The 18708-nt window shown below is 37.7% G+C and overlaps 1 long non-coding RNA gene across 1 annotated transcript in view; it reads left to right on the top strand.

Annotated features, from left to right (window-relative positions):
- LOC144021787 (uncharacterized) overlaps positions 1–7956 on the top strand; it is an 80608-nt gene extending 72652 nt beyond the window's left edge. The window contains exons 6-8 of the long non-coding RNA XR_013284177.1: positions 6233–6335; positions 6457–6510; positions 6971–7956. This is a non-coding gene — a long non-coding RNA (uncharacterized LOC144021787). The remainder of the gene's footprint in view (positions 1–6232; positions 6336–6456; positions 6511–6970) is intronic.
- Positions 7957–18708: the final 10752 nt, after the last annotated feature.

Genomic DNA, 18708 nt, shown 5'->3' with positions numbered 1-18708 from the left:
CTTCATGATTACATTCACAGGATTTGCATTACAGAAAAGAAAAAAAAAACTTTGCCAGAATACATCTAATTAAAAAAAAAAAAAAAAACTCCCGGAAGTGGTGTGAATAGGTTTCAAAATAAAAGTACTAACAGGAAGTGCTAAGGAGCTTGCTGTCTTAACAGCGTGTATTAAAATCAAATGTTATATATACACTTGCCTATTGGTACTTTTGTCATTTTGCCCAATTGAACTATTTATGATCCCATACTTGTTGAAATAAACACTGATAGTGCTCTTGTTAGCACATTCAATTGTAAATTTCATCAAATGCAGTAGGAATAGTGCTATATAAATAAAGATGACTTGACTTGACTTGACTTGACCTGACCTGACCTGACTTGACTTGACTTGAATATCGTTGGCGGGTATAGTAAACTATGAACTAAAATAGGCCCTGCAAATGAGTCCGCCTGCAGTATATCATTATAGGAAATAAAATTATCTTTATCGAGATATGAAATTTTGCCCATATATCGCACTGATGATATGACAGAAGTAAAAGATGACTTGTGAGATTTCAGACTGTAATCTGCTCACGTTCAGCCAGTTGCGGCCCAACTGCGAGGACGGCGTTTCACACTGCCGCTTGATAATGACGGTAAACATGCTGCAAAAGGCAACTCAGAAATGAAACGTCATTTGCAATGCATACAAGGTTTATTTATTGCTTGTCAACAGTTGTGACCCTTTATGAGTGTGATGTCAAATTGCTACCTTCTGATATTGAAAATATTGTCATACATAATTGCTGGCATATTCGCTTAGTAAGTGCTAATTTGAAATTGAAGTCTTTGAAACTCGGTCCTTCAGTGGGCATAATTTGATTTAACTCTACAAAAAGGCCTTCACAAAACTCCTAATGGAATATTTGCTCACAGATGTCTGAATAAATTGTAGTAATTGCTGTGTTTAATCATCAAATATCATCATAAAGTCATACAAATGTGAGCATGCTCTGCACGCACCCTGCAGATGACAACAAGGATAACATGTAAGACAAATAGTCATTGTGATTTATTATAAAAGTCCATGCACAATAAAATTGTTGTATCTGATGTATTGCATCTTGGTCTGTTTGACGCAATATTGATACGCCGTTATTGTTTTTGTCAGATGAATCTATGATCTCCACACAGTGCTGGCTTTACTTTAAGAAAGTAAGCATATGAGACTCTAAAAATGCTAATGCACCATCTTTGGAAGTTGTCTCACTCCAATTTTCTTGTCCCTTCTGTCCTTTTACTCACTCGTTGGCGCTTGATTGATGCAGCGCAAAACAATTCCTCCTTAATCCTATGCATTTTTAAAGAACTAGTGGAACGTGCGCTTGGAACTCATTTCCAGTGGCTCTAACCACATTGAAATGGGGCCGATAGTGCTGACGGAGGCGATTTGCGTCAAATCGCAGCGGCTCGCAATTGCGCTTCATTACAAAGCCCAGTAAAGCAAAGAAAAGAACACTATCATTTATACGTTTGAATTTCTCCTCATGTGCCCTTTAAATATTTGTGTTCTTGCGTTTGTTCCACTTCTTGGAAAGTCTGTTTTTAAATTAAGCAAAAAGGGAAAATAATAGTTTTTCATGCAAGTATATAATGTGTGAAGTTCACATATGCCATTGTCACCAGTTGGTGCATTTTTTAGAGCACAGTAGCCCAAGGAGAAGAGTGTTTGCGGGCTATGCTGAATATTTTAGCACCCCTGCATATTGTTCTTGCACCGAATTTGTTGTTCATCTTAAAAACGCCTGTAGCGGCTTCATCTTTCAAATTGCTTCCCCCGTCGTGACGACCGGCTTCACTCGAATCATTTACATATGGCAATCGCTGCATTATTAAAGCCACGCCAGACGCCGAGCCACAATAACACGCATTTCCCTTTGCACACGCTAATGTTAGAAGACGCGGGGCTTAGGTGGTGCCACTCGGCTTACTCGCTAGGCAGAGAAAGCACTGAAACTTTCATTCTGCATAGCACGACGGGGCACAAGCAGCCTGAAAACACAACTACCGTAAGTCTACAGTGTAGTGGTGGCCATTTGACTACTGTTTCCTTTGGCAAATATGGTAAATATATATATATATATATATATATATATATATATATATATATATATATATATATATATATATATATATATATATATATATAAGGGATGTAATGATAAGTCCAATATCATGATATTAAAACTGCTGCAATATCGTCGCCGTCATGTCCACAATATTTAAAAGCAGCATATCTGTTGAAAGTCAAAAAAGTCAAGTTGATCTCCATTTGTGCAGTTCTAGCACCCTCTCGTGGCTAGTTGTTTTTTTTATGTAATTTAATTTTCATTAGGGATGTTTTGGCCCTTCTATCTTTAAAATCTACGCTAATTGTCAGATGAAGGGGAACGTAATATGCTCGTGTGCGTGCATAAGGGCCTCAATATTAAGTGTTATTAGAGATTGTAGGTGGTTTCTATACATTGCTGTTATGTACATAAACACTATATAGTATATTGTGTTTTTTTTTTTTTTTTTTTTTTTTTTTTTTTTTTTTTAGTATGAGCTCATTTTTTTTTACAATATTGTGACCTTTTTTAAATTTCACCAAACTCCCCACAATATCGTGATAATTATCGTATTGTGACATTCATATCGTGATAACATATTGTGATGTTTAGATGATATTACATATATATATATATATATATATATATATATATATATATATATATATATTTCCAACAACTAGTGTGCAAGAAATATTTATTAAACAGTCATATGAATTATTATCAATTGTCCAACTACTCTGCCGTGTCCATACTTTGACTGTTCCTGTCACTATTTCAAGTCATTACTGCAGTAACACAGTAGCTTTTCCCTCTATTTTGTGACTTAATTAGCATGTGCAGCATCTATTTTCCAATTATCTTGAATTATTTGAACATTCTAAACCGCTAAAATGCCCATTATGAGCATAAACCTGGTTCTCAGGTACCTGATTATCAAAGAAAAATGTACCAATCTACTAACAATGCAATGCATGGGATAGTTTATTCAAGTAAAAAATAAGTGTTCACTCACAGGCAAGAAAACCAATTATTGAGGCTTTCCCACGGTTCGTCTGTCTTCATTTGGCTGACAGGTGTGTCAGGCGAGTTCCGATGGAAAGTGTCTCAGAACAAATCGTCTAATGAGAGCAGGGAGTTGATGTTACAGCTTTAATATGAGACACAGCAAAGGCAAATGTGTCAGAAAATGTCACAGTACTGTAATGACTGACAGATGAAATTGATATGAATGTTTGTACAGCAGACAACTTCCAGCGAAGGGGATGTTTTCCTTTCTGGAAAAGAAATTAGCGAGATACATTGTAGCACTGAATCATTGTGCTGTCAGTGTACTACATACCAAGCGCTATCTTGGCCAGTTAACCAAGCCAGTGTGTTGCTGCAGGACATGCTTGATAATTGCATGGAAAAAGTGTTTGACTGTTCTACAAACATAAAAACACCCCTTCTGGCAGTGTTGTTCCATACATCTCTCCGTCTCGCCTGTATGCATCTCTGCTTCCTCCATCGCTCATCCTCATCCTTTTCTTCCTTTCCTGCAGTTTTACACCAAGTCATAGACAATTTCATATCATGTGTGGGCGGTTCCTTATGTGAGCATCACTGTGCGCCTCCGAGTCCAATCCTGATGTGTTTTAACAGCATGAAGTCGCACAGTAGCCCGGACTTGCATGACAAAATGAGAGGGGGATAACTTGTTAGTGCACAGTTAACATGGCTGGACACTTGATTTACTCTCATTGCATCTATATTTTATCTTCTTTTTTTTTTCCTGCTGCATCCATGAGAGCTACAAGATCACTAAAAGGATAACTCAAGCAGTGTTTTCAAGCTCTGACAAAACAGGAAAATTAAGAGATATTTTAGAGGATTAAATAAGAAAGACACTTTTAGACAAATGTCACACTAATCTTGAAGTAAAGTAACTAAAATGTGATAAATGTGAACATGATACAAGGATGGTGATGAGCCAACAGCACACCTAAGAATTGCTGTCAAAATAGCTGTGATGTCATTATAGAGCTAAGAAGAATAAGAGAGGAGAGGAAGGGAAGCTCAGTGCATCAAGGGAGATGCCAAAGCCCATGGCAGCCGAAATAAGAGATGAGCCAGGGCATGCCTGCGTCATCCCCGACTGTGAAGGCTTTATCAAAAAATGGAAGTTTACTCTTGAATCAACTCTTGAAGTCACGGGTGAAAAAACAATATGTAGTGATTAAAAGCTAGATTCTCAGTTTTCATATGACGTGGTTCATAGGATTTTTTTTTTTTTTCACCTAAATTTTGCCTGTTCAGTTTTCGTACAAAAAAAACATGACTCGTCCATTCATTTCCTGAAATCTGGGAAATGCATGTTCATCCCAAGAATTTCATAAGGTGCAACAAGTCGAAGCTTATAACTCAAGGCCATAAGCCTCCCAGTCTGCCCTGCAACACTTAGGCAACACCAGTGTAACATGCTTTTAAAAGTCAGCCCTTCAAAATAAAAGCTTGCCGTTTCGTGACACAATTTTCACCGTAATTTCTTGGGCATATTTAGCAGTTGCACGTGATAAACAAGCACAAAATGGTTTGAGTGTACTGCTAAATAGGCCAACATGTGGACAAAGAAACTGTGCTGAAACTGTTATTATCCTGACGTACTTTCATTTTCAAAGCCTGACCTTTGACAGCACGATGTTGCACCAACCAGCATGTTGGCGGGCAGACTGACACGCTTGTTATTAAATGGAGTTGGAACACATCGCTGTCCTTGAACCCTTTTTATGCAACGTGAAAGTAAGCACCAAATGCTAGCCATTTGAGAAAGAATCACTTCAGAATTCAAGAAAGAACTCGGAATATTTACTCCCAGAGTAAATATTTTCAGCTTTTTCAAAGAAAAGTGAAATTTCATTCCACATAAAATCGCTTCCCTCTTGTATACGATATCAGGAGTCTTCAATAAATCTTGATTTATCCACTGCATCAGTAATTTATATTTGGTCCACATTGTTTTTGTATGTAAAGCTAAAATGTATGATGTGTTAATATTTTGTGGTTCTGGAATGGATTCATTTGATTTACATTATTTCCTATGGGAAGCATTGGTTTGGATTTCGTACTATTTCTTTCTTCTTTCTTTGATTCCATCATGTATCATTAATATTATTAGCTGTAGGGGTGTGAATTGCCTAGTAACTGACGATTCGATTCGTATCACGATTCACAGGTCACGATTCGATTCGATACCGATTAATCCCGATGCGAATTTATAAGTCGATTGTTGCAATTTTTTTTTTTTACTTCAAATTTAGAAAATACTAATCAGTACTCTTGTCCAGTGTAAGATTTGTATGAAAATGTATTCTTTATTTATCTGAAACTTAAGTCTTATACAGGTTGTAATCTGTTTCATGTTTGAACAGCATTGAAATAAAATATTAATGTTTAATCTTCCATTAATATAACATTCTTCCATGCTTAAAGTGTGAACCCTAACCCGAAGTATGAAGTTTTTGTTGAATATTTTTACATTGAAAATGGAAGTTTAAAAATCGATTCAGCCGCCTATTGAATCGATTCGAGAATTGCGCGATTTAATATCGCGATATATTGCAGAATCGATTTCTTTTAACACCCCTAATTAGCTGTAAGAGAGGTTCAAAATGTTAATATATAATAAAACTTCCTGACAGTGTCAATCAACATTTTCATCCAAGAAATACCGAAATGATCATTTCTGTGTTTTAATAACACAGCACTTTTTTTTGTTTTTGTTTATTTTTCGTGTGTGTGGGACTAATATAGGTGACCTTATCATATGTGACGACGGCCAACCAGACAGCCGATGCCACTCAAAAGAAGACATTTCATCAGAATGACACGAGATTAGCACCATACCAAAGCTACCTTATCTACCAGCCGGCGATATTACGACTAATACCAAGTAAAGTAGTTTGTAATACCTACTGTCATGCTCAAGGATAGTTCGACCAAAAGAGCAGCATCCTTGGATAATATTTCCTTCTATATTGACTGATTCCAAAACTAATTATGAGCAGACAGGCAGGGACAGGGTCACGAACGAACACTTTCAAAATGTCTTCCGAGGCTCGAAACAGGTCACGCTATAAAATTCCAATATTTCCACAGAAATCCAGTCCATGCAATCATCCATATTGAATAGGACAGTGTTGCGACCCCAAGCAAAAACCTCCGAGTACCACTAAGTCACAATGGAAGCATGGCTAAACGAGTGAGTGAAACAATGGCAAGTATGGAAGGATTACGTGCCATCATCCAGCCTCCGTTCCTGTTCTCAGGGATAAGAAATGTGACTCACGATTCCTTTTGTTCTGTTTGCCGTTGAATTACAGCCCTGGATTGCTGGAGAATTTCCCAGAGTAAATATTCTCATCTTTTTTCAAAGGGTACGTTATGCATGGAGTCCTTTTTTTTCATCTTCTCATTACTCGGCATGCTCATTTCACATTACGTTCTCCTCGCTAGAGAAGTTTGTCTTGATGCATATTTAGGTTTTATGCGCCTGTTGCTTTATGTGCACACTTGTGTTGCTCTTACAATGTGAAAGATATGGGAGCCAATCGCAAACAAGCCTATAAAATCTCATATAAAGGCACAGCGGGAAGGGAAAGTGAACACATCCCTTTGCCTCGGTTAATATGCGAGCTGTCTTCTCCTTCCTGGCCAGCTGAAAGACGACAGAAGCGAAGACAATTTAATGTGAAGTTAAGTGAAGCCGAAGCTGAGATAGCAATCAGGGCAGAGCGCAGATGCCTGCCGAGACATCCCAGGCTTGGCGTTAAAGATCAGCCATTAGCCCGCTTTTAATGACGTGCCTCATTATGATACCCGCTCTTTCTCCAACAGTCATGACAAGAAAGGCGCAAACTTCCTGCCTCGTAAAGCTGCTCGTTTCAGGAGTGCGCTTGTGTGTGTGTGCGTGTAGGCATGGCGATGTTTAAAATCCCGCCACACCGCTACTACAAATTGCATTCAACAGAGGTCATTTGTACAAAATTACAATGCTACAACTGATTGATTATGATTCCCGCTTTAAAATGCAAATGATGTCAGAAGTATTTATATGAAAATACTTGGAGCAAATTGTTGTATCATATGTCATACACCAGTGATTCCCAACCTTGTCTATCTATGCAAAGCACCATTTCTTATCCCCCAAAAATGTATTGAAAGAGAAAGGAGGAAAATATAATTCACATTATGCCTTTTAAAGTACATCTTTCCCCATTGAAATGAACAAAAACGCAATTAAAAAACAAACAAAAAATGTTTGTAATGTGTTTTTAAATAGGAACCAACCATAATTTACTTTATGAAAACATACATTAAATAATTAAATAGAAGGTATAATACAGACGTAGATGCAGTAATATTAGTATTTTATATTATTATTAGAATATATTAAAGACTAATTTCTATGTGCTTCACCATTTGTGTTGAAATAACCATTGCTTAAAGGAGTGGTGTCAAACATAAGGCCCGGGGGCCGGAACGGGCCCGCAAAGGGGTTTAATCCGGCCCGCGAGATGATTGTGTAAAGTATTGTCTATTGTTTTCATGTTGGTTACTCTTAAGGAATCCAAGGTGGGAAAGTGCAGGCCAAATGTTTGTGAATTGCGATGTTCCCACCTTTCCAGCTTTGCTTTGGAATTTTATGTATAAATTTATGTTCCGGCTGATGGAGTTTAGATATGTCATGATGTAAGTGAGGCAAGATAGTACTCCATTTTTATTTTATTTTTTTTAATATATATATAAGATTGAAGCAAACTTTTGTATGTATCGTAATCACTGAGCTCACATCTCTGTGCATTTTTTTTTTATTTCAGTTTCTAACTATTTATTGTGTGTGCGTTTTTTATCTGGACCTTGAGTCTGTCAATAAAGACATGAATAACGACTTTTGTTTACATAAAAATTTGGTGCGCGCAAACAAAAGGAGCACAGCTAAGACATGGAATTATAATTTCAATGTTGATCTCTAGTCTTTTATTCATCTTTTGGTGTCAAGCGCAAATGTTTTCAGTCGACAAGACATATCCATTTTCCTTGTATTTGAGTCACTACCCTTTCTGTAAGATAACATTTTCAACAAAGCACTCAACAATTAAAGTGTTGCTGTGTTATTATCACTCATGCCCAAAAAAGGTTAACCCGCTTTGGTTTCATCTTTATAAATGATGGCATGTTCTTTATGTTCTTTCCTGACCTTTTCATCAAAATGATACCTTCCTGGAGATCAATTAAGAATAGATGAGGCGCTATTAAGATGTTGCACAGTAATAATTCCATTCAAAGCCCACGTCATTTATATAATCACTGAACTTCTCAAGGAGATATCTTGAGAGGACGAAAGAGAATGATAAACAGAACCCTCAAGGTGCGATAATAATTCAGAAAGCGGTGAGAATCTGTTGTTGTTCCATTCAATACTCAACAATTCAAGCTCAACTTCTAACAAGAGTGGACACGCATCCATTCCTTGTTCAGTTAGGAGACGTACTAGTGGGGAAAGGAAATGTTTTTCATCCCGGCAAATGGTGGCCCACTTTAGAGTGCACTCAGAAACGGACTCGTCGGCTATCGGCAAAAAATAATTTGCGGGTTTGTGACAGCAACTGCACAACAGATGCTCATGCGGTGTTTGGGTTTCAGCATACGTTCTGTTTTTGTGTGTGTGTGGAGCCCCACTGACTTCCATCTTTTTTTGTGTGGACATTTTGACTGGTCTGCACACACACACCCAAAAAAAAAACCCATTGAGGATGAGTTCCTTTCACCCCATTAGTCTTCGTGTGTGTGTGCGTGCGTATGCCTACCCGTGTGTGTGCATTTTGAGAAAAAAGGGGGTTATAAAAGAGGACCGCAACTTCTGCTCTCTGTGGAAACAACCAACTTCCTTTCACAGTTTCTGGCCTACTAGCGCCCCCTGCTGCCTGTGTGGAGAATATTTTTTTCTGTTGTAGCAGCGTCAAGTAAGACAAGCTGTCAGACACTCACAGCATGTGTAAATTACTCCGCCATGATTACGCTTCCGGGTCATTTAAATATAATTTAAAGGGATACTTGACTCATTGAGCCATTATCAACAGTAAAAAATTATTTTGTCCAGGATTAATTTGATAACCAGTATTTTTCATAAACAATTAATGCCTTTAAAATCTAATTTTTGTACTTGCTGTCGACTGAAGATAACCAAACATGGCTCACCCGTTTTCTGGGTTTGTTCAGCAAACTGAGCAATGATTGGTCGTTACCTACTTCCTCAGCACAGGTGATGTCATTTTCAGTCGACAGCAAGTGGCAAAATTAGTTTTTAAAGGTATTAAATGTTCATGAAAAATGTTATCAAATAATTTTGGACAAAATATTAACTTTTTACTGCTGAAAATGGCTAAATGAGTCAAGCATCCCTTTAAGTAAAAAGGATGTGGTTGTGACTAAGCGGCAGTGCTGTGTGCCAAGTAACACGAGAAGGCCCACTAAGACAGTAGAAGACGATAATTACCGTTTTTGTATGCAAGTAGTCCTCCCACTTTGAATTTTTGGCAAGTGGATGCTGAGTCCTGTGTCGTGGTTATTGAGCAGCCTCCAGTGGCAATCCGCATGCTATGAAATATTTCAATTCCATAATAGCCGCCCACTACAGCTTCTTGTACTTCACCCACGCACTGGCCTTGTGTGTAGCATGCGTGTCTATACAGCAGCATTCATAGTTTGAGATATACCGCATGTGTGGGAGCTTATTTTGGCAGTGCTGTAACGTTTTATGTGTTATCAAAGGGAAAGCTGGTCCAAAAAAAAAAAAAAAAAAAAGTGTAAGTAAGCACAACGTATTAAGTATGACTAAGAAAGGTGCAATGTCATCGTGGTGATATTGGCAACTAAATGAAAATGAGACTATGGACCAGTTTGGATTTTGCTGGATAAAAGAAGGATTATTGACAGTTTTATCTCTTATGTTTTAGTATAGTGTTGTTGAAGCTAGTGTGTAGTAAAGGAAATTTATTCTGACGGTGTTAAAATAACACTGCTTACTGCATATTTGATCAAACACTGGACATTTAACACTCACCAATTTGCTGTGCGATTACTTGAATAGGAATATTAATGCGTTAGTTTGCGTGTTAGCGGCGTCACTGGTTCTAACAGTCGGAGGGCAACTGCAACAAGCAGGTGTCCCAATACCTTTGCCAACATTGTCAACCTTTAAGGCCCTTGATTCTTTCAGGGCTGAGCGGATCTGATCTGGTTTGGAGGCCGTAATGAAATGTGCTGTTCATTAGGCCCGTAATTCAATTGGGGGGGGGAGACAAGATATTGCTTTGGCTTCCATGGCAACAGTGCCTGTAAGTCTGAGAGGCCAGTGTTTGGAAGGATTTTGAAACAGATTTGTTGAGCTTATGGGGAGAAATGTCATTGTGAAGGGGCGGGTTTCTCGCGTGATTGCCTCTGCTCTTTGAAAATCAACTGGGATTTAGGGTTTATTTAGGTCTCTACATGCTTGCAGACTCGAAATAAATGATCAATTGTCACATTAAAAATATAGCGTATGCCACTTGTTGCTAAGGCGGAGTTCATAGGGTTCAATCATAACTGTAGACTTTCATGAACAAAATAAAAACGGCAAAAGGAATATATGATGATATTGTTAATATTACAAAGAATGGAAAACATTGCCATCTGGTGGGTGCTTAATACAGAGTCGCCATATCCATTTAGAATTGCTGTTATTTGTGTTCCTGTTCGGGTCCCCACAACAACGCAGCTCAAAGCAGCAATGTTGTTTACACAGTATTTCCTCTTGTCCTTGCCGGGCGATTGAGCGCCCCGCCGCAGTCATAGTTGAGTCATATTGCGCCCCGCACCGCCTCATCACGCAGACAAAATGAATGTTGTCGCCCACAAGTGTGGCAGGTTAAAGATGAATGCTCGTGAGGGCATGTGCAGCTTTATTAGATGCAATCACCATGTGATGATCGCAGCCACTGTCTGGAACACTCTCTGACACAAAGAGTGAGGACAATGCAAAAGTGAGATAAGAGATCCTGCAGAAAGCCTCTTGTGACAACGGTATCACACCTGTACTGAGCACACCATCATAAAACGTTTTTCAACTCAACAGGCAATTTTTTCATACTTTCTGTGAAGCATTTTATCAAATATATAATAATTTAGGTACACTTTAAATGTAACAATTATACTATTGATTTTTTTTCATTGATTACTCAGGTAACTGCCCCGCCCCCCTGTACATTTTGTCAACCAAGTTTTGTGGTCATATTAAGATACCCCCAAACTCTAATAACATTTAATAATAATAATTTTGAGCAAATTAGTTATTTCAGGAGTGTCTAGGTCTTCACACATACAGTATGGAGTCATAGGAGTGCTAAAATTAATAGGAAATACAAACGCAATCAATAAAAGAGAACATTTACAAATGCAGACATACAAAGACATTCAATAAAAGAGAACATTTATTCCTATTAATTTTGGCACTCCTGTGACTATATAAAATTTTCATGGAAAATGTCATAATATCAGCATCAGAGCACTTCCAGGATGTTAGCATATTCAATCAATCAATGCACACACACATTAAAAGTTATAAAAAGGTATGCCACAGCGGGCATTGGATAAATGGAACTTGCGATTTAGCTTTAGGAGAGTTGAGGCGGTGAGTGTGGACATTTTTCTTATCCTTCCACTGGCTTGTGCATTTTCAGGCTACGTCTCTCAAATGCCTGCTGAACCAAACGGGCCTTTTGGAGTCTGAAAAAAAAAAAAAAAAACCTTTCTCAGAGTGAAGAATGAAATCCTCACAAAATTGCCTCGGAGGCATCACAAGCTTGAAGGTTGTTACATTGGCCCTGGCCCTCAGATGCATATATATATACAGGTTGACAGGATGTCATATGACATGTCAAATGAGCGCTACAGTTTTTCTTATTTGTGGTTTGTTTTGATTGTTTTGTATCTTTATGTCACTGTAATTGCTGTATTGCCATGAAAAGGAAAGTAGTAGTTGAATGCCGTGCTAATGTTAAAACTGCATGTAACAGTGGGTTCAAAATACTTTTTAAATAATACTTTTTTGGGGGAGAAAATCTAATGTATAATGGATTACAATTTTAATATATTTTAATTTTGGTCATTATGGTAGTTGGAGAGCAACTATTTTTTTAGGAGGCACTTGTTATTAAAACCTTAAAGGGGAAGTAAACCTTCAACATTTCTTGACAATAATATGTTATACATGACCTCACTAGTCTAAACATGACATTATGATTAATATTACATTTATGGAATATGAGTTACGAAGCAAAAACCAGCAGTTTTATCCATCTCAAGTGGCGGCCATATTACCACTTTCTGTCGACTGAAGATGACATCACAATTACTCAGGGTTCAGGCAACAACCAATCACAGCTCACCTGTTTTGTTTTGTTTTGTTTTTGTTTGTTTTTTAAGCTGAGCTGTGATTGGTTGTTACCTAGCATCTGTAATGTCATTTTTACTCGACAGCAGGTAACAAAATGGCCGCCTTCTGATATTGATTTAAAAAAAAGAAAAAGTCAGAAAAGTCACTATATTGCCAAAATTGCAAAGTCACGAAAAGCTCCTCCCCTGGTCGTCATGGTAACGAAGGCCATACTCACCATCAGACTGATTACTGTTTGAACTTTTGCTCACAATAAAAAAAAAGTGATGCAATCGTGCGCATGGAAAAGCACACAGAGCAGACGATGTACAAACAGCAGCACAGACGCAAAGTAAATATAAATTATGTATGCAGTGTGAACAAGCCCAACACTTGAGCGTTGTTTTGCCCCTTTTGTCTGCAAGCAGCTGTTAAAGAATTCAATATCGCGAGTAACAAGCAAACCAGTCGTGCCGATCTGATAAACAAAACAACTCGCGTTCATGGCAGGAAATCAAGTGTCATCAGCCGCTCGTCTTGCCGTCGAGAAGCCCCGCAGCTCAGGTGCGCGCTCTATTTTTGGCAGGTGTTATTCTGCTGGAGGACAAGATGACAGGATTAAGTCGCATTAGCATTAGCAAATGGTCTTTTCGATATGTGGAGGTGACGTGGAGGGCCCAAGAGTGACTTTTTTTCTTTTTTATGGCAAGGGTTACTATGACATTTTTCCATAGACTGTATAATAGAAATGAATACTGCAAGATGTATAACTTTATGGTGGATAGTCAGGTAAACTTTCCCACATAAGTTGTTTGCATTTCAAAGTAAGGTTTTTGTTGCAGTGAATACATAAGTGTCAGACAACTTTTCAACTCTCTCTTTGTTGACCATCTCTCTGATCCCTCATCTTTTTTTCAAGAGCCTTCTTGTACTGTTGAGCAAACACTCAAGACTTTACAGTGTGTGATAAGCAGCGCTTCAGTGATTTGAGGGACGGTGACCCACAGGCCTGACCTTCCTCCTGTGTAATATCAAAACTGAAACAAAAAACCTCCGAGGCAGCCTGGGAAGCTGTTATCCTCTTTAAACGGTTTTCAATCAATGTTTCTGCTGCTTTTTCTGAAATAAACTCTGCAATTGAGAGAGACACACAATAAAATACTGACAATTCCAAAGATTTATTTATTTTTATTTTTTGAATCGCTGCTCAACAATGCAGCACTGTATTAGTAAAAGTTTTAACAAGTGGACAGTCCTTGGAGAAAGAAAAGGCACTTGAGGAACAAAATATATTATTTGCTTTTTAGAGTGAAAGTACACTTTCTTAAATGTGCTACACACCTAAAACTTTTAAAATGTTACCTGAGTTTTAGGAACGATTAACCTACAATAATGTGAGAGAGCCCACATATGACAAGAAAAAATACAAAGCAGAAAGACTAGTAATAGAAGCTAAGCTAACTGTTAGCATATCTGGTATGTACACCGCATTTGAAAATTCTTCTCCATTTATTTTTTTTATTGCAGCGAATGATTTGCGAGACAAATTATTCGAAAAACTCAACTCAACTTTATTTATAAAGCACTTTAAAAGAAACATTGCTGTATACAAAGTGCTGTACATGAAACAGAAATCGGTCGTGCAAAACAGAATAAGATAAAGAAAAACAAGAACAAAGCAAACATTTTAAGTGAGTATACTGACATTTGTCAATATGGGTGTGCCCCGGCTTTCTTGACAGTGTCGCCTTCTGTTGTCTAGTAATTTCAAACAACTTTTTTTTAAAATCTTAGTGATGTTCAAATGTGACTTGACACATATGTGCATGCTTCAGTTGGTGGTGAATCAAGTTCACTTGTTGCATGTTTTAAACTGCTCAAAGCTGTTAAAAGAAAAAAAAGCTGCATGTACTGTATCTGCAAAAATACCAAAACAATGTCTAGTCTGCCCCTGTGCAGAGTTACATCACGCCTTGTGCCAGACTTGGACTTTCACTAATCCATTAACCTGGAAAATGAGAATAAGTACAACAGAAGGTTTGTGCATAAATGATGGATGCATGTTTTGTTGTTGTTGTCATGAGTTACTCACACAATAAAAAGCAGCTGCCAGGTGGAATAAAAATGAACCAAGCTCAAGCTTTCAATCTGTTTATTTGACATTAGTGTAAATTTGTATGATACCATGTTCAAGTGATATTTGCCTCATTCAGGAGATGTAGCAAGCACTGCTTAATTCTGTACTTCTGTTTTTCTTGCTCCTCCTTTGATGTACCTGAACTTTTGTCACGGTCGCAGTCATATTAAAACTGAACCATGCAGTAATATAATTGTAAAAACAACAACAAACGAGACTGCAGTGATGATCAAACAAAGTCCGAGATAATTCCCTAATGATCTTGATGCCCTTTCCTCTGACTCCCAGGGGAGATGAAAAGGGATTGGCTAAAGAATGAGGTAAACCCTACAGAGTCCACCAGCATTGAATTTTAAACAGCTGACTTATTAAGCCTGAATTTGTAGTTCAAACACAGCAAGTCTCATCGGATCACCGGTTTGTGATTTTCATCTGCTTTATTTCCAGCTGTGCAGCGTTTTCTGATGATGCCCGTTTTCACAAGGCAAAAGGATGTAAATCAGGCCTCTGCCACTTTTATGAGCAGTGAAATGAATCCTTCCCAAAAGTGTCAATCACCAATGCTTTAATTCACAGTCACGTCTGATCTGATACTCTCTACCGTTCCCTTAACTCCCTCAGCCATCTGTCTCAAGAGGGCTCGAGGTGCCAAGATTTGAAGGCTCACATTCTCAGCAGCCTCTTAGTGAAAGTAACACCGGACGCATACTCGAGGCTCACCAGCCGGATTTTGGCTCTGATTCTAGAGTAAAGGCTGGTAAGAACCTATAATCTGTGCAAACAATCCTGTCGTGAAAGGGACTTAACGGATGTTATCATAATGTCAACACCAAATTTGACTGATTTTGACTAACACCACGTTGTCTGGCTGAGAAGTAATGGCAGAAATTTGTCAATGAAATAAAGTAAGGCGTGATTTTTTTTTTTTTTTTTTTTTTTAAACCATCCACTTTGACATCATTAGAGAAGAATAACATCATAAATGCCAATTTGATGTTTGATAGGACTTTCTTTTTTCCCCAGACCAATACTAGTACGAGTAATAAACTCTTAATAGTCACCGACACCAAGTACCGATACCACAAGTACTTTTATACATAAAAATTCCCCCCAAAAAACAATGATAATTACTTTGAAGAAAGACCTACATTTCCCAAATATAGCATTTTATAGAAAATTAATAGCAATTTTTCACCTTCTAATTACTAATTTCTAGTTTATGATCATGAAATGGTCACAGTCGTACCTTGAAATAAGGCCGGGTATTGGCCCGATACCGATATCTAGTTTTCGGTGCTAGCCCATCTCTAATATTTATCAGCAGAAACGGAATCAGGGGTGTTTACATGTGAAGATGGAAAGCTATCAAATTAATATATTCTTATTATTATTATCATTATCAATAATAATTATATTTGCCAAGTTTTCACCTCACAATTTTTATTTTATGTATGTTTGAAATAAACTTCTAAATCTATTATTGTTATTAATATCGTAAAGATTTCGCAATACTATGTGCATATAAGAACAGACGGTATTCCATGTTGAGATTTTGAGTATCACAAAGCAGAGATTTACGAACTAGATCGGAAATGGATGAACATGATTAAACACAGTCTACCATAGTTATTACTCGTACACATTTCTCATCACAAAATGAAAACCAAACATTTCATCCTCTACATCTATTTTTGACTGAATCATGAATGATTCATTCAAAACATAAGTTTATCTAGTTTTTTGCTGCCAGTTAGACCTTTTAATTAAAAATAATCTATCAACCTGTATGCACCTTCTCTACCTACATGCTCACATATTGATCTTTTCTGCAATTACAACCAAAAAAATGGCTGTTTTTTTTTTTTTTTCCATGGTCACTTACAAGACCAAAACATACCCAAATAAGACATTTTACAGCACACACTCAATTGGAAAAAAGACAGAAATCATGTAGTATGTTCAGCCGGAAGCATAAAACCAAGCTGGACCACAGTAAATAAAAAGATTTTTTTTTGAACATTTTTCAAAAGAAGTCCAGCAGCAGCGAAATGTTTGAATAGAGGTTTGAAAGCATGCATGGTTTTGCTCACTTTTTGTGTAGCAGCCAAAGAAATACTGCACATATTTCATTCTTGTATCCAATATCTTTTTGAAAAGCTTTATTGTGGTATAATTCACCATGTTTTGTGTAATTATTACACCAACTGCTCAATGGTCAGTAAACGCTTGCGATTCCTCTCCTGCCTGGATGAAAAGGCTTTGGCTTTATGTTTTTTTTTTTTTTTTAAACCTTTCATTTCCAGATGTACAAACTCTACTGTTTGATTAAATATTCTGTCTGAATTCCACTGTGTTATCATAAATGGAGCCATATTCCTTATCAGCGAATGCCAGTCTCCTGCATAAATATTTAGCCCAGAGAGCTGCGCCCACAGAAGAATACCAATACTTTGTCAGCAGACCTTCATGCCAAAGGCAAGCGAGCAGTTTGTGGCCTGCCACTGAGGAGACCATCGGATTAATAGAAAGCAAATTAAAACCGCATCTGTACACCTGGATGAAAAGATGTTTATGTGGACTTTTTAAAGGTGCATCATGAATATTTTGCCATCTGTGCTGATCCATGTTTTTTTTTTAGGCAATGACTTCCTTGAGCATCACAAACAAAGTGCATTGGGGTGTGCGGATGTGTTATGGTATCAGATGTAATGGAAAAGTATAGTAAAGAGTTGCAAGTTAAGTTTTCTTGTTCTACAGTTGTAAAGTTTTAACCAATCGACCACCATGCCACTATGTTAAATATGAATCAAATATTTACATGTATCCAACTTAAATTGAGAACAGAATATACTTTAATCTGCTGTTTTGGTTGACATTTATTTGCTGTTTACAAAAAGTAAGTCAGTCCTATATCTAAAATGTACCTCAAGGCATTACTGTGAATATAATTTTGTCAGTGGCGATGTAATGCTAATATCAATGTTCAGTAAAGGTAAACATCCACTAGGGAAACTTAGTCTGATCGGGACGTAACGATAACGGCAATATTGTGATCATATCACGATACTAGAATTGCCACAAAAATAGTCGTCGTCATGGCACATCTGTTAGAATGACAAGGTGGTATTCCATGTGTGCAGTTCTAGAACCCTGTGGTTTATTAGTGTGCTTTAATTTTAATTAGGAATGTTTTGGCCACTGCGGTGGTTATCACACCTTGCCAACTTGACGAGACGAGAAACAACGAAAAGGTATCAAGAATCACAAGACACTAAGCTAACTTGGGCTGTGGAGTTGCACAGAGGAACAGAGGTAATAATCCGACAAAAACTCATACTTCTCAGACAGGCTTATATAGACAGCGAATCAATCTGATTGGTTGTGGCCAGACATGTGGGTAACAGGCACTTGACCTCACGGTCATGACCCAAACATAACCCTTGCATGACCCTAGTCATGACAGTAAACATAACCCTTGCATGACCCTAGTCTTGACAGTAAGCATAACCCTTGCATGACCCTAGTCATGACAGTAAAAATAACCCTTGCATGACCCTAGTCTTGACAGTAAGCATAACCCTTGCATGACCCTAGTCATGACAGTATCAAACATAACCCTTGCATGACCCTAGTCATGACAAGATATGTATTTGTTTTCACTGCCCAAACTATCAGAATATATTTGACTTATTTATACAAGTTGGCAACTTCTGCACTATACAGTATATATATTTTCCAAATGTTGAATTGTCACCACGATGCTCAAAACAGGCAAAAGCATTACTCCAACAAATTAATGGCATAAAACTAAAATCAGAAACAGTTTGGCAAAAACTGCATTTTTTTATCAGGCCTAGACCGCCGCTCTTCTGAGCACCATCCATCATGTTGTGTCGATCCAGCCAGATGTGAGCTCCAAACTATGGCAGTGGCCTCTGCACACATTCGGACACTTCCATTTAGATTTCGTCAAGATAGACTTGTCACATTGTTTGCATTGTTTCCGAGTGATAGGCACGCGAG

The sequence above is a fragment of the Festucalex cinctus genome, chromosome 7 (assembly GCF_051991245.1).
Source record: "Festucalex cinctus isolate MCC-2025b chromosome 7, RoL_Fcin_1.0, whole genome shotgun sequence".
Lineage (NCBI taxonomy): Eukaryota > Metazoa > Chordata > Actinopteri > Syngnathiformes > Syngnathidae > Festucalex > Festucalex cinctus.
Note: the sequence above shows the minus strand (reverse complement) of the source record. Positions and strands in the feature narration are given on the sequence as shown.